Source organism: Danio rerio, chromosome 6 (genome assembly GCF_052040795.2).
Source record: "Danio rerio strain M-AB ecotype USA chromosome 6, GRCz13ab, whole genome shotgun sequence".
In the NCBI taxonomy this organism is placed as follows: Eukaryota; Metazoa; Chordata; class Actinopteri; order Cypriniformes; family Danionidae; genus Danio; species Danio rerio.
In genome coordinates, this window is record NC_141026.1 from 15,846,415 (window position 1) to 15,860,758 (window position 14,344).

Here is a 14,344-nt window from a genome sequence, read left to right on the forward strand (position 1 = left end):
AAATAATTTAGACAGGCCAACTTTTATAACATAGTAATTGCAATGGACCAAAGGTAAGCTGTATTTCACTAGAAACGGAGGAGAAATTACATTAATGATAAGACATGAAATGATCCTATTGTCTAGGCAAATTTTGATTTTAATTTAACATGTATAGTCTTTATTGGACATTTATAAGTCAGTTTGTAAAATATTACATTGGAGTTGAGTTTGTCCTAAATTATGTTTTTTGAAAGGCAAATTAAAAAAAAGTTAAAAAGCAAAAATAAAAAATAATAATTTAAAACAATAAACATGCATAATCCATGTTTGGCAGTGTTTTTGCAAATTTAATTAGAAAACAAACATTATCAGGAAAGTTAATATCACCTGGATAAATCTTTGTTTCATTTAAACTGGTGGTGTAACTGAAAGAGTGTAGATGTACATTATACACCTTCATATTAAAATGTATATTAAAACATTCATAAACTAAATAAAATTACTATAATAATAAAAAAAAACACAAATTTTAGCAAGCAATCATTTTCATATTTTTTTAATAATCTTTATTTTATTTTTTTTCGGTTTAGTCTCTAATTTATCAGGGGTCACTTTAGTGGAATGAACCGCCAACTATACCTTCTAGCCGCATCAGTACTGGGGAGAAAAATATATATAATTTATTCTAAATTGTTATTACTGACAAATTGTGCAACTAACTCTCAGTTACTAAAATAATACGTCAGCAAGCAAATCTGAATTAGTACAACATAATACACCATGCTAAAATGTATCAGAAATTTTATAGGGGTGAATTCAGGTCAATTGGTACAGCTTACTCCCTTTATTAATCAGGGGTCGCCACAGCGGAATGAACCGCCAACTTAACCAGCTTGTGTTTTAAGCAGCGTATGCCCTTCCAGCCACAATCCAGCACTGGGAAACACCCATACACTCTTGCAATCTCACCCACACATACATTCGGCCAATTTTGCTAATTAAATACACCTATAGCGCATGTCTTTGGACTGTGGGGGAAACCAGAGCACCCGGAGGAAACCCATGCGAACATGGGAGGAACATGCAAACTCCACACAGAAATGCCAACTAACCCTGGGGCTCGAATCAGTGACCTTCTTGCTGTGAGATGACAGCACTACCCACTACGCCATCATGTCACCCTTTCACTTCTATTATTTGCTTTAAAAAAATTAAAATAAACAAGTTTGGCTAACACTGTAACTTGGGGTACCTGAACTCCAAACCTATTTAAACCTACATCACCATCAAATTAGTAAACATACACATAGAATAGTTCAGTAATATTAATAATAATATAAGACCTACAGTAAATGTTGTGGTTTTACTGCAGTTTTAACGCTTCTAAAATCAACAACGTGTCTTTGTATTTGTTTTGCGGAGTTTGCAACCCCCACCCAGACTGAGGATAACTGGAGTTTAATTAATCACTCGAATCCATGGCTTCCACATGCCGTCTGATCACAAATGTTAAGTTGCCACGCTCTTGTTTGAGAGGAATAATTTATCCTGGATCAGGATGGATGGTGGTGGAGATGTTGGGGGGGATCGATGGTCCTCAGGGGTCTGGTGACATCTCTAGCCACACGCCTGCCTTTGCGTTGTGGCGGTCCGCCAACCGAGGTCAGCTATCCCAGCAGGCCATTCACTTCGGTAGCAGTTACCAAGGTGACAGCATGTCAGAGCTTTGGCTCCTTGGAGCGGGCTTGTAGGGAGCTGATGCATCACCTCCTTGATAGATTTGTCAATAGTGCTTAGTCCAGGAGGGGCAGCAGCCCGCATGACACCCACTGTCCCAAAACACACGTATGTAAGCACCAGAGATCATCCCTTTGCTTTGGATAGACATGTGGTTTCCTCTATACATCCATTGATTGAGCAATGTATTTGTGGCTCTAGGACAAGAAAGAAGATGGAATTACAGTATCCCCGGGGGCCCTGGAAAGGGGACAGAGGCGCTGGAAGAGGGTCTGTTGGGTTCAATGTCTCATTAACCAGGTAGGGATTTAGAGCATGGAGCATCTGAGCTGTCTTTAGCTCAGAGAGTTGCAGTGTAACCATTTATAGGTTTCAGGGTTTAATAGATTACTAATAATTGGGCCCACATATCCCAGGTTAGGTTTTAGTGCCTGAAGCCAATAAATAGATAACTGTGAATGGATGCAACAGCTCTTTTGCTTAAACAGAGATCAGTAATGCAGCACTGGAAAGTCTTTGCAAGATAACAACAGTAAGTGTGAGAGAATGAGGGAAAGTTTGGTTGTGTGCATGTGCTCAATGGGTTTTCTACATGGTTAATAAAACAAAGCATTTAAACTGACTGCTTCAATTTCAAGGCAAAACAGTCTTGCTGGGGAAGAAGGTTGCGCATGTCCCGAATGGCTTCTGTAACTCTTTTGAGAAGGGGAGATGAGGATAAAAGGCTCAAAGGTGCTCCACGGCAGCTCTCATTAGGACAACTGCAGGTGTGGGAGAGTTAACGCCTGGTCACTCATTCACCAGCCCACAGAGAGGAGAGATTCAACTAATCCACTCACTGTTGGGCAGACGGGCAGTGTAAACTCACTCACCGAGGTTTTGATATGGCAGTGATTAACCTTAAAACATCAAAGGTGACCTGCCCGAATCACACAAAGAAAGACGAAACTTGGTTAGACATATGTAGTGCACTTTCAAGCGCATTGTATTAGCAGATTCTCAAGTCATTAAAGGCTTTACTCCTAGAAATAATAGTAATTAATTGGTGTAATACACAAAGGACATAATTATCTTTTTTTTCTGTACAGGCACATATTTAATTACCAGTAATTGTTCCCCAAGCCTCGTTCAAAAGGGGTGTACACTAGACAATCATAATGCATTATGCTCTAATCCTATATTTGCTTTTGCAAAGAAGATATGACTGTATTCAAGAACATATACAGCGACTACTCCACAATCCCGAAACAAAAACATCTCTGCAAGTTTTTCAGGTCAGGTTTACATCATCAGTAGATTGTCTTGTGTGGAGAGCATTATACATGTTAATAACTGCCAGATTTATCCCTTTTCTCTCACAGACCAAAGAACAAAACTACTGATTAACGTGAATTCTTGTGAAGTGTGGCGATATCTGAGAGTGTTGGGAGCTAAATTTGCCCCCTGTGCAGAGGGCTGAGGGCAGCCGCGCGGCTCCTTGAACACAAGATGGAGTTTAATAAGTAAACAGAACAGCGAGAGGACAGAGACTCTGATCATGGGCCCGTTCGCCCACCCCGGCCCCCTGCAAGCCAGGCGAGCTGATTAGCTCTGCCGATTGTACCTAGTAATTGCAGTGCCATGACCCCCTCCAGGCAAATATTAGATTTTAGTGGTTTAACCTTTGCAGTCTACAGTGGGTTTAAATTGCCTGTGCAGATGTTGGGGAGCCCAGCGGTAGCCAGAGAGCCGGTGTCCTCTCATCAGCCGAGGAAGATGTCTCAAGACTCCCGGTCCTTATTATCCCCGTCTCATTTAGAGCAACTCTTTATGTCTGATTGGTAGAGTCATTTCTCGACAAGACTTTTTACCGATATCATCGCTAGAATCAACTTTGTTGTTGAAAGTGTTTATAATTGTGTGCGGCTGCACACTAGCGATTAAAAGTGCAATGCCTGTATGAACAACACCCAAAATTAATATGTTGGTTCAAAGAAGGATATTATGCTGGGATTGTAGTTAAAGGTAGCAGAATGAGGGGGGAGCCCCTTGCAGGGCAAGTCCATTAGCAGGAAATGTTCATGAGATGAAGCGGTAGGAAGTTTTTCTAAGGTCAGTCTCAGCTACTCTGCAGGGTCGTATTACTCCCGTCCTGTCTAGGGTCTTGAACCTCTTCCTCCCCAGTGACGGGCAGCTGCATCCCACGGCCCCTTTCCCTGCACTGCGCAGTAATGGCTTCCTTCCTGCAGTCGCCACCGGGACCCCACCTCAGACACTTACCTGGGGAAAAAAAGATGAGGGAGGGGGGGAAAGACACTGGTCTTTTCATCCATGGGAAGCAGGGAAGGAACCCTTCAACTCGTCTCAGGCTGGAAACCCAATACAGCCGCTCCACTGGTGTATGTGTTGGGGGGGTTGAATGGACCCACAAAGTGGTTCCATCTGAGAGTAAGAGAGTCTCACACGGGATAGGGCCTACACACAAAGCTGACAGATCCGTCTTCTGATCTTTCATTACTGGCCTCGTAACAAATATAGTGTCAATGAACTGAGGTGTATGACATGAGATGGATGAGATAGGAATACCCCAACAAAAATACGGCACGGGTTCTTACTGTAGCCACATGACCACATAAGCCTGCAAAGGAGGCATTAGCAAAGCTGGCAGAGGCAAAGCACTTCACTGATCTAAATCGGCCCATTCTTCCTTATCAGCAGTGTGTGGGGAGCAATACTCAGGTAGCCCCCCACAGGCCCATCGCTAAAAGCCCTAATATCTGTGGACGTCCGTGGCCACGGCCCAATCTGCTGCGGCGGTCGATTTGTTTCACGCACTGCCAGAAGTGCTTTGTAATTAGGCTGATATTGATGAGGCCTGATTCCAGCAGGTAATCACTGGCAGTTCAGCTTCTCTCCGCTCCTCAGCAAAACGTCTCTATTTATTACAGAGCTTTTGCTATCAATTAAAGGCCACTCCACGCGCGGCTCTTTGATAATCAGCCGGATGATTTCCGTGGCTGTCGGAGGGCAGATATGAAATCTGGATAAGCATTCTCCACGGATGCCTTGGGAGTTTTACGTTCTAACAATACTGGAGGATTCTGCATTGGGAAGGCCTCGCTTGAAGGACTGTTTCATTAAAAATCCATTTCCTAAATAAGCCTGTTCTGGAAAAACAATGTAAATAAAAGACCAGGGTTGAGCTTGCTTTGACTTCTGCATACTTATTATTTAGGCTTAGTTGATTGTGTGTGTGTGTGTGTGTAGTACCTTCATCTGCGTCCCTGGGCCGTGCGTGTTCTGTGTGGATTACGGCTCGGCTGGTTTCTGCCTGTCTCTCAGAGGAGAGGACACCATTTGGGCCCACTCGTATCCTCCGGCTGCCTTTTCCAATCACTGCCTCTCTACCTCTTTTTTCTTCCTACAGATAAGCAGCCAATCAGTGCAGGTGCTAGTTCATGCAGGGTAGGGGCATGGGGTGGGTTCCATGGCCCCAGGGCATGAAAGGAGCACTGGCACCCATGACAAAGGCACACACACATAAACACTCACACATTTGCACCCCAACGCAAGTGTGTGTTCAAGGGGGAAAAGCGAAATCTGTTGTTTTTCTTTGACTTTTTTCTCCACCCTCACTCCCCTCTAGCTGTTGTGCCTTAGTATCGATCAATGGTGCTCCCCACATCTGAAAACTATTCATATTTGATTCATTATTGTAATGTCGGCTTGTGTTGTGTCTTGCTAAATAGTGGCTTAAGCTCGCTCCTTCATAAGAAAACAGGTTATGAGTATGGGTGAAAGAGTAACTTTTATGTAGACGGCTAAATAATAGCCTTGCTATATTCACTGCTATTGAAATAGCCACTTTGCATCGCATTATGCGAACAGGCAAGAACACATTTGTAGTGTTTGTCGTCACAATATTTCCTTTTTTGAAATAAAGCCTATTTTAAAAAAATATATCTGGACAGTTGCCATTTGCTTTGGCACTGGCCCCAAGTAAACAAAATCATTAGACCAAGTCTTAACAGAAAGCATGTGCTGTTTGTAACCACTAAGATGTTTTCACATAAATCCCTCGTGAATGGAATGAGAGATACAGCGTGCAAAATACCAGAGGAAAAGCAGTTTTAAGCAGACTGCCCCTATGGCTGATTGTGTCAGCCACAATGGACGCTGTAAGCAGTGTGAAAGCTTTAAGGTGAAAACGACACACGCTGTGAGATGTGCTTATCCCATCACGAGCCAGTAAGGATATTAGGAGAAGCATGATGGAAATTATGACTGGAATAAGCCTGCATCTTACCACTAAAGCTTAAAGAATACAGGCCCATCTCTCTCTTTCTGATTTTTTCCCCTTCCTCCTGCCCTCTCGTGCTCTGCCACTACTAACCCAATTTTTTTTTTTCCTGGAGTGTAAATCCGTATTTCTCAAAAAGGCACCATTTCCAAGTTTCAGCCTGTGGAATTTGCCGTTTCTTTTTTTGTTATGTAAAACCACATTGCTCTTTTGCCTTTCAAGGAACTTTCTGGACTACAGCCACTTTGCAAAATTCCAGGAAAGGAGCAGGACATTTATTAAACTTTTGAAAAGACAACAAAACCATTGTCGGGAGAGAGATGTGAAGTCATGATTTCATGCTGTACAGCCAAGCACAATAATAACGTTTTTACATATTTCTGTAAAAAAAAAAAAAAAAGAAAAGATAAATTGACAGCAACTTTGCCATAATAATAATTGTATAATAATAATCCATGTCTAAATATTTTAAATTCAGTTACATAATTTAGCCAGCAAAGTTGTTTTTGTTGGTGGTTTATTGGGCTGTGGCAACCCCTGATTAATAAAGCGACTAAGCCGAGAAGAAAATGAATGAATGAATGACTGAATGAATGAATGAGATGTTTTTGTTTTTTAAATACATTTTCTGCTTTTAGGTGTTCTAGAAAACATTAAGTACAATATGTTGTGAAAGAATCATTTAATGTAGTATGGAAATAAGTCAAATTAGCATATTAAGTATATTAAGCATATTAAATATTTGTATATACTTTTCTTTTTAAAATAGTACAATACTGAATTAAACCATGATTTCACTTTACTTAAAACATTAAATAAGTAAAAAAAAAAAAACACAGTAGATTTCTTGTTATAATATAATCACTGACAACTTTATTAGGTACACCTTACTAGTACTGGGTTTTGCCCCATTTTGTCTTAAGAATTGCTTTAATCCTTCATGGCATAGATACAAAAAAGATACTGGAAATATTCCTCAGAGATTTTGGTCCATATTGACATGATAGCATCACAGCTGCTGTAGATTTGTCGGCTTCACATCTATGATGTGAATCTCCCGTTCCACCACATCCCAAAGGTGCTCTACTGGATTGAGAACTGGTGACTGTAGAGGCCATTTGAGTACATTGAACTCATTGTCATGTTCAAGAAACCAGTCTGAGATGATTCGCGCTTAATGACATGACGCATTATCCTGCTAGAAGTAGCATTAGATGATAGGTCAACTGTGGTCATAAAGGAATGGACATGGTCAGCAACAATACTCAGGTAGGTTGTGGCATTGACACAATGCTTAAATAGTACTAATGGGCCCATAATGTGCCAAGGAAATATCCCCATCACCATTACACCACCACCACCAGCCTGAAGCGTTGATACAAGGCAGGATGGATCCATGCTTTTATGTTGTTGATGGCAAATTCTGACCCTACCATCCGAATGTCGCAGCAGAAATTGAGACTCATCAGACCAGTTTCTGAAAAAATCGGACAAGCCGGTCTGGCACCATCATCGATGCCAGACTATCTTGTCTACATGCCTAAATGCTTTGAGTTGCTGCCATGTGATTGGCTGATTAGAAATTAGTGTTAACAAATATATAAATATATAATATCATAATTTACTATTTTGATATAATCATATAATATCTAATATAAAATATATTATATTATATAAAATATAATATTATATTTAATATAATATCAAAAATAGTAAATTATGATATTATATATAATATATAATATATATATATATATCATAATTTACTATTTTTGATTTAATTATTAATACATCATTAATTTATTTTTAATATTGGTTAAACTATTTAATGTAAAAATTATATTTTTTCAGTAATTTTCACTTTTTTTTACTTTTAGAGCTTTTGGTTAACATTAGACAAGAAAAAAAGAGTAATTTATCAATGTTTTTTACATATCATCATGTATTATTTACATACATATTACATATATATTATTGTAGCCCTTTTACTGTTTTACATTATCTTTGTATTTTGTTTTCATAATGGCACAAGTGCTGTTGTTTAAAATGTGTTGCTGACTGCAAGATAGCTGCTTAATGTGAAAAATAATTTAACTGAACGAACATGTTGACACATCACGTTAATTATTTGAAATGTGACCAGGAAGTGTAAAGGCCAGTCTGAACAGAGAATGTTAAAAGTGTTTACAGCTCAAAACTAAAAATTTAATATAATAGAATTCTGCACTTTCCTGCTGTACACCTATGTGACATTTGACATTTTTCATATTTGCGAGGGTGGCTTTCAGAAACAGCTCCAGCAGGCGTGTTAGCCGTGAGTTAGCTGAGTTAGGCCAGAGCTAGCATGTGATTAATGTGAAGCTCACTAACCCCCATGGTGAATTGGAGACCAGGGGTCGAGTCTATTTTTCTTTGCGAATGCTTGTGGCTAAACCTGAGCGCAAACGTTGTTCATCATTGCGCCACATTAGCTCGCCAGAGCATTGACTGGCACAAACCAGAAGCGTGCGCCCCTTCACTTTGATTAATGTTTGCAAACACTCACTCCAGCTCTATCTTGAGTGAAGACCTGGCATCTATTAGGAACAGTGCACGCGTACATATACAACCCCTAGAATGAATGCTGGCCTGTGGCTCTGTCCCTTCCAACTCATTTATTCATACATAGAATAATATGAAGGAAATTGATTATTTGTAGGTCATTAAAGGTGCTCTCACACCACATCCAACAATAGACCTTTGTCAATGAGATTGTGAGTGCACCTCTGGTGAAAATTTAATTGTTTGAAATTGGGAGAGGATTTGTAAATGGCGGAATATGTGGCTGACTTTTTTTAACCTGTGCAAATGCATTCTTAAAGAACATATACTTACCGGCCACTTTATTAGGTACATCTGTCTAACTGCACATTAATGCAAATTTCTAATCAGCCAATCACATGGCAGCAACTCAATGCATTTAGGCATGTAAACATGGTCAAGACGATCTGCTGCAGTTTAAACTGAGCATCAGAATGGGGAAGAAAGGTGATTTAAGTGACTTTAAACGTGGCATGGTTGTTGGCGCCAGATGGGCTGGTCTGAATATTTCAGAAACGGCTGATCTACTGGGAATTTCATGCACAACCATTTCTAGCGTTTGAAAATGGATGGTCAGAAAAAAAAATTCCAGTGAGGTGGGTGGGCTACAGCAGCAGAAGACCACACCTGGTGTCACTCTAGTCAGCTAAGAACAGGCCACAATTCACACAGGCTCACCAAAATTGGACAATAGAAGATTGTAAAAATGTTGCCTAATCTGATAAGTCTCGATTTCCCCTGCAACATTCGGATGGTAGGGTCAGAATTTGGTATCAACTACATGAAAGCATGGATCCATCCTGCCTTGTATCAACGGTTCAGGCTTGTGGTAGTGGTGTAATGGTGAGGGGGATATTTTCTTGGCACACTTTGGGCCCATTAGTACCAATTGAGCATTGTGTCAACACCACAGCCTACCTGAGTATTGTTGCTGACCATGTCCATCCCTTTATGACCACCGTGTACCCAACTTACGATGGCCACATTCAGCAGGATAATGCGTCATGTTATAAAGTGTGAATCAAGACTGGTTTCTTAAACATGACAATGAGTTCACTGTACTCAAATGACCTCCACAGTCACCAGTTCTCAATCCAATAGAGCACCTTTGGGATGTTGTGGAACGAGAGATTCGCATAATGGATGTGAAGTCGACAAATCTGCAGCAACTGTGTGATACTATCATGTCAATATGGACCAAAATCTCTGAGGAATATTTCCAGTATCTTGTTGAATCTATGCCATGAAGGATTAAGGCAGTTCTGAAGGCAAAAGGGGGCCCAAACAGGTACTAGTATGGTGTACCTAATAAAGTGTTTTAAATTAGTTTTCTTAAAGTCTGTGTATATTTATATTTAGTCATTTGGCTGACACTTTTGTCCAAAAACATACAATTGAGAAGACATTCAGCAAATCATCACGAAGAGGCAGTACACACAGGAAGTGCTAATTATACAGTAAGAAGGAACTGTTAGTGCTCCGAGAATTAAGTGCTAGAGTAAGGGAGAGATTTGTTTTTGTTTAGTTTTTTTGGAGAGAAGTGCGAAGAGTGTTGCTACAGGTGGTTTGTCAAGCCCACTCACCTGTGTAAACTGGATGTTTTATTTAAGTGTGTTGATGTACTTCCAGCTGAAATGGAATATTGAGTAGGGGGGAAGGGCATTTGTTCCCGTTAAGCCAACTAATACTAAAAGGGGCCTAGTTAAGAATATTGAATCGATTGAACTGTCAACAGAGAGAAGCTCTACCAAACTTGGAAGCAAGAGGTTAGACTTTAATCGACTTTGACTACCGAAAACAAACTTTTTTTTTTTCAATGCACTTGAAGATATTTATTTATCACCTAAATAATAACAGTATATTTTGGACTAGCAAAATAAACATTGAAATTTTTTAAAATCATTTAGACTGTATATATATATATATATATATATATATATATATATATATATATATATATATATATATATATATATATATATATATATATATATATATATATATATATAACTGTTTTAATCATGATGCCTTCATACCGAAGATGTGAATAATGTTTTTATTATATTAGGTTTTCAGGGCAACACCGTGGCTCAGTGGTTAGCATTGTCACCTCACAGCAAGAAGGTATGGGCCAATTGGCATTTCTGTGTGGAGTTGGCATGTTCTCCCCGTGTTTGCATAGGTCTCCTCCAGGTGCTCCGTTTTCCCCGACAATCCAAAGACATGCGCTATAGGAGAACTGAAAGATCTAAATATGCCATTGTGGGTTGCAGCTGGAAGGCCATCCGCTGAGTAAAACATACTGTATGTATATACAGTATACGTATATCATGTATGTATGTAGATAAGTTGGCGGTTCTTTCCGCTGTGGTAATCTCTGATTAATATAGGGACTGAGCTAAAGGAAATATTAAGTTTTCTTGTCATTTAAATTCAGAGATTAAATAAAATAATTAAATAAAATGGCAACAATGCACTGACAAGATCTGGTTTTCTTTGAAATCCATACGTCCTGCTAAGTTTAGACTGTTGTGAGATCCTTAATGGTAAGTGCAATAATTGGTTGCTGACCAGTTTCTTCATGTGATATTCCACATAAAGTCAACAGCAATAAGGACACCTTTATATTATCGATTAAATGTACTGTACTAAAAATAATCATAGACATTGTGTAATAAAAAAAACTGTGGGTTTAATCAATCAGGAGTGCCTTAATTAAAAATTAAGAATTTATAACTTGTTTGGCTAAAAGCATTTGTCAAGAATTTCAGTAAATAAATAAGTAAAATCTGAAGAGCTGCTGAATCTTCTGAAATATCAACTTCTATTTAAAATTAACTTTTGATTTGGGTTAAAAGAACAGGTAACTTGGCATAAATTGCTTATGCGTGAAAGTGTTTAAAAAGTCTGGACTGACTGTAATATCTTTATATTGTTGCCAGTAATTTGGTTTTAATTACCAAAAGTTAGTGGGAAAACAGAATGAAAAATAATGTCAATCTGCATTACATATAAAGCATTTAGGATATTATGGCAGTTCTTCTTGTAACAGAATACAGTAGGTTACTTTTATTTATAAAGTTAAGATTTGTTAATGTTTTTTGGAAGAAGTGTCTTCTGCATACCATGACTCCATTTATTTGGTGAATTTATATTTATATTTGTACATAATTTTTATTACAAATGAAATGCAATAGACATGTAAAATACAATTTAAGTGTAACTTATTCAATTCAAATTAACTCAGTTCAACTCAAATCAACAATCTATTTCTATCATGATTTTACAATTTAGATTGTGTCAAAGCAGCTTAACATAGAAGTTCTAGTAAATTGAAACAGCGTCAGTCCAGTTTTCAGAGTAGAAGTTCAGTTTAGTTTAGTTCAGTGGTTTAAATTTCACTGCTGAAAGTCCAAACTATGAAGAGCAAATCCATAGATGTGCAGCTCCACAAATCCCAATTCATGAGAAGGAATTTCTGAACTGACTGAACTGACTAGGATATTCAGGATTTGGAAAAAAAATAAACAGATCTTATCAGTGCATTGTTGCCATTTTATTTAATTATTTTATTTAATCTCCAGGTGAATAAATTCAGCATTATTGAGTCAATTTTTGTAGAAATTATTATCCGTTTGGTTTATTTATTTTTTTGCTAAATAGAAAGGTAATACACTGCATGTATTAGGGCTGCATGAATCTAACTTTCATTAATTCACTCAATTTTTTTTCGGCTTAGTCCCTTTATTAATCTGGGGTCACCACAGCGGAATGAACCAACTTATCAAGCATATGTTTTACACAGCGGATGCCCTTCCAGCCATAACCGATCTCTAAGAAACTAATCTAGCGAACATTGCAATATTTCATTATTCTGCGATATGTATTTCACTAGAGGCACTCAAAAAATTATGTTTGCTGTTTGCTCAAACTACTGATTTAAATTGAGCCGGAACAATAGAAATCTTGAGATTTTTTTTAGACAATGTTGTTTTATGTTCAACCCACATAAATGTGTGAAAAATAATTAGTTAACTTAATTCCTCCATGTTGTCCCAACTCAAATCGATTGGGTAGAACCCAGCATTTTTTACAATGTGAGCTGAATAAGTAAACTGAATTTATAATTTTAGATTGATTGTGACGATTCTTTAGGGGAGTGAATAAAACATAACAAACAACCTACAATCAGATGAATTCAATAGAGAAAAAGACACAAATTAAATAAGCAGTGTCTTATTGTTTTCAGAGGAAGTCGAAATGTATTCGGGTATGCAGTAATTGAATAATTAAATTAATACTGCATAGTCTTTGTTTCATAAACAATTTGATTATTATAATAGGCTAACGTTATATGGACTTTTCATTTTCAGCCAGGCAGCTCAAAGGGGTTATTTGTTACCATTACAAAGTTGTCTTGTTTAGCTTCCAATTTCTTTCAAAATCAGCGATCTGCCTGTTAGATATACGATATGTGGGTCTCGGGTTGGACAAGAAGCACTGCATTAAATTCCATTTCCCCTCGCCATGTCTTTAAAATATGATAGTTTATTTTTACCCCAGTATTTTTAATGGAATTTATGCTCTAGCCGGTTGCTGCTGACGGCGCTAGTGGTTACAACGGTCTTTCATCTCGTTTGTACGCTTGAACAACTAAATGAGTACTTAATTCTATTTAACTGAATGTTTTATAATTACATTACAACATCGATGCTGTAAAAACAACATTGTGAAATTTAAAAAGTCACAATAAGCTTTTCACCGTTTATCGTAGGCTATAAAACTCCAGCTGTGCAAAGAGCCAATTGCTATTAGTTTTTCAAAGTAACAAACGGTACAATTTCTAACCTATGACTGCTTTTAAAACCCTCACACAGTCACAGTCCTCAAAAAACACAGCAAAATGATCAATTATAATCCAGACTCAACATTGCATATGCTTGTGATTGCAAATGATCACATTGCGTTGTAGATGTTGAAATGATATATTGTGCAGCCCTAGCATATATTGAATTAAATACTGTTTCAACATTACAGAATACTTCAAAATCTTTTTTGTCAATTAAATTAGTCCCTGATTAGACAAAATATATTTAAAACATGAATTTTACTTTTATTTAAAGTATGTAAGGTAATATCAGTTTCCTGAAGGGTTTCACTGAATAAAAACAATAGTAACAGCTGTACATTGTCAGCCTTGAGAACACAACTGCCCTGAATACAGTTCAATGAATAAATCCCAATATATAATATATTCACACAGAATGAGTGTGTATGGGTGTTTCCCAGTGATGGGTTGTGGCTCGAAGGGCATCCGCTGTGGAAAACATATGTTACATAAGTTGGTGGTTCATTCCTCTGTGTTGACCCCTGCTTAATAAACGGACTGAGCCGAAAATAAAATTAATTAATTAATGATAATGAGAGTGTATGAGTGTTTCCTAGTGATAGGTTGTGGCTGGAAGGGCATCCGCTATGGAAAACAGTTGCTGGATAAGTTGGCGGTTCATTTCGCTGTGGCAACCCCAGATTAATAAAGAGACTAAGCTGAAAAGAAAATAAAGAAATGAATATTCACACAGAAATGTTATGTTATGTTATGTTATGTTATGTTATGTTATGTTATGTTATGTTATGTTATGTTATGTTATGTTATGTTATGTTATGTTATGTTATGTTGTTAAGTTACTTACGTGCACTTGTGGAGACGTATATGATACTCACAAAGACCTCTGTACTACCAATGATTTTTTTGACAGGGATGAA

The 14,344-nt window shown here is 37.9% G+C and overlaps 1 long non-coding RNA gene across 1 annotated transcript; it reads right to left on the reverse strand.

Annotated features, from left to right (window-relative positions):
* Positions 1-3,533: 3,533 nt before the first annotated feature.
* Positions 3,534-14,337, reverse strand: LOC141386208 (uncharacterized). Its single transcript, XR_015493360.1, has 3 exons — positions 14,272-14,337; positions 4,969-5,119; positions 3,534-4,865 (listed from the first exon to the last, which is right to left on the reverse strand). It is a non-coding gene; the product is annotated as an uncharacterized LOC141386208 (long non-coding RNA).
* Between the last annotated feature and the right edge of the window lie 7 nt (positions 14,338-14,344).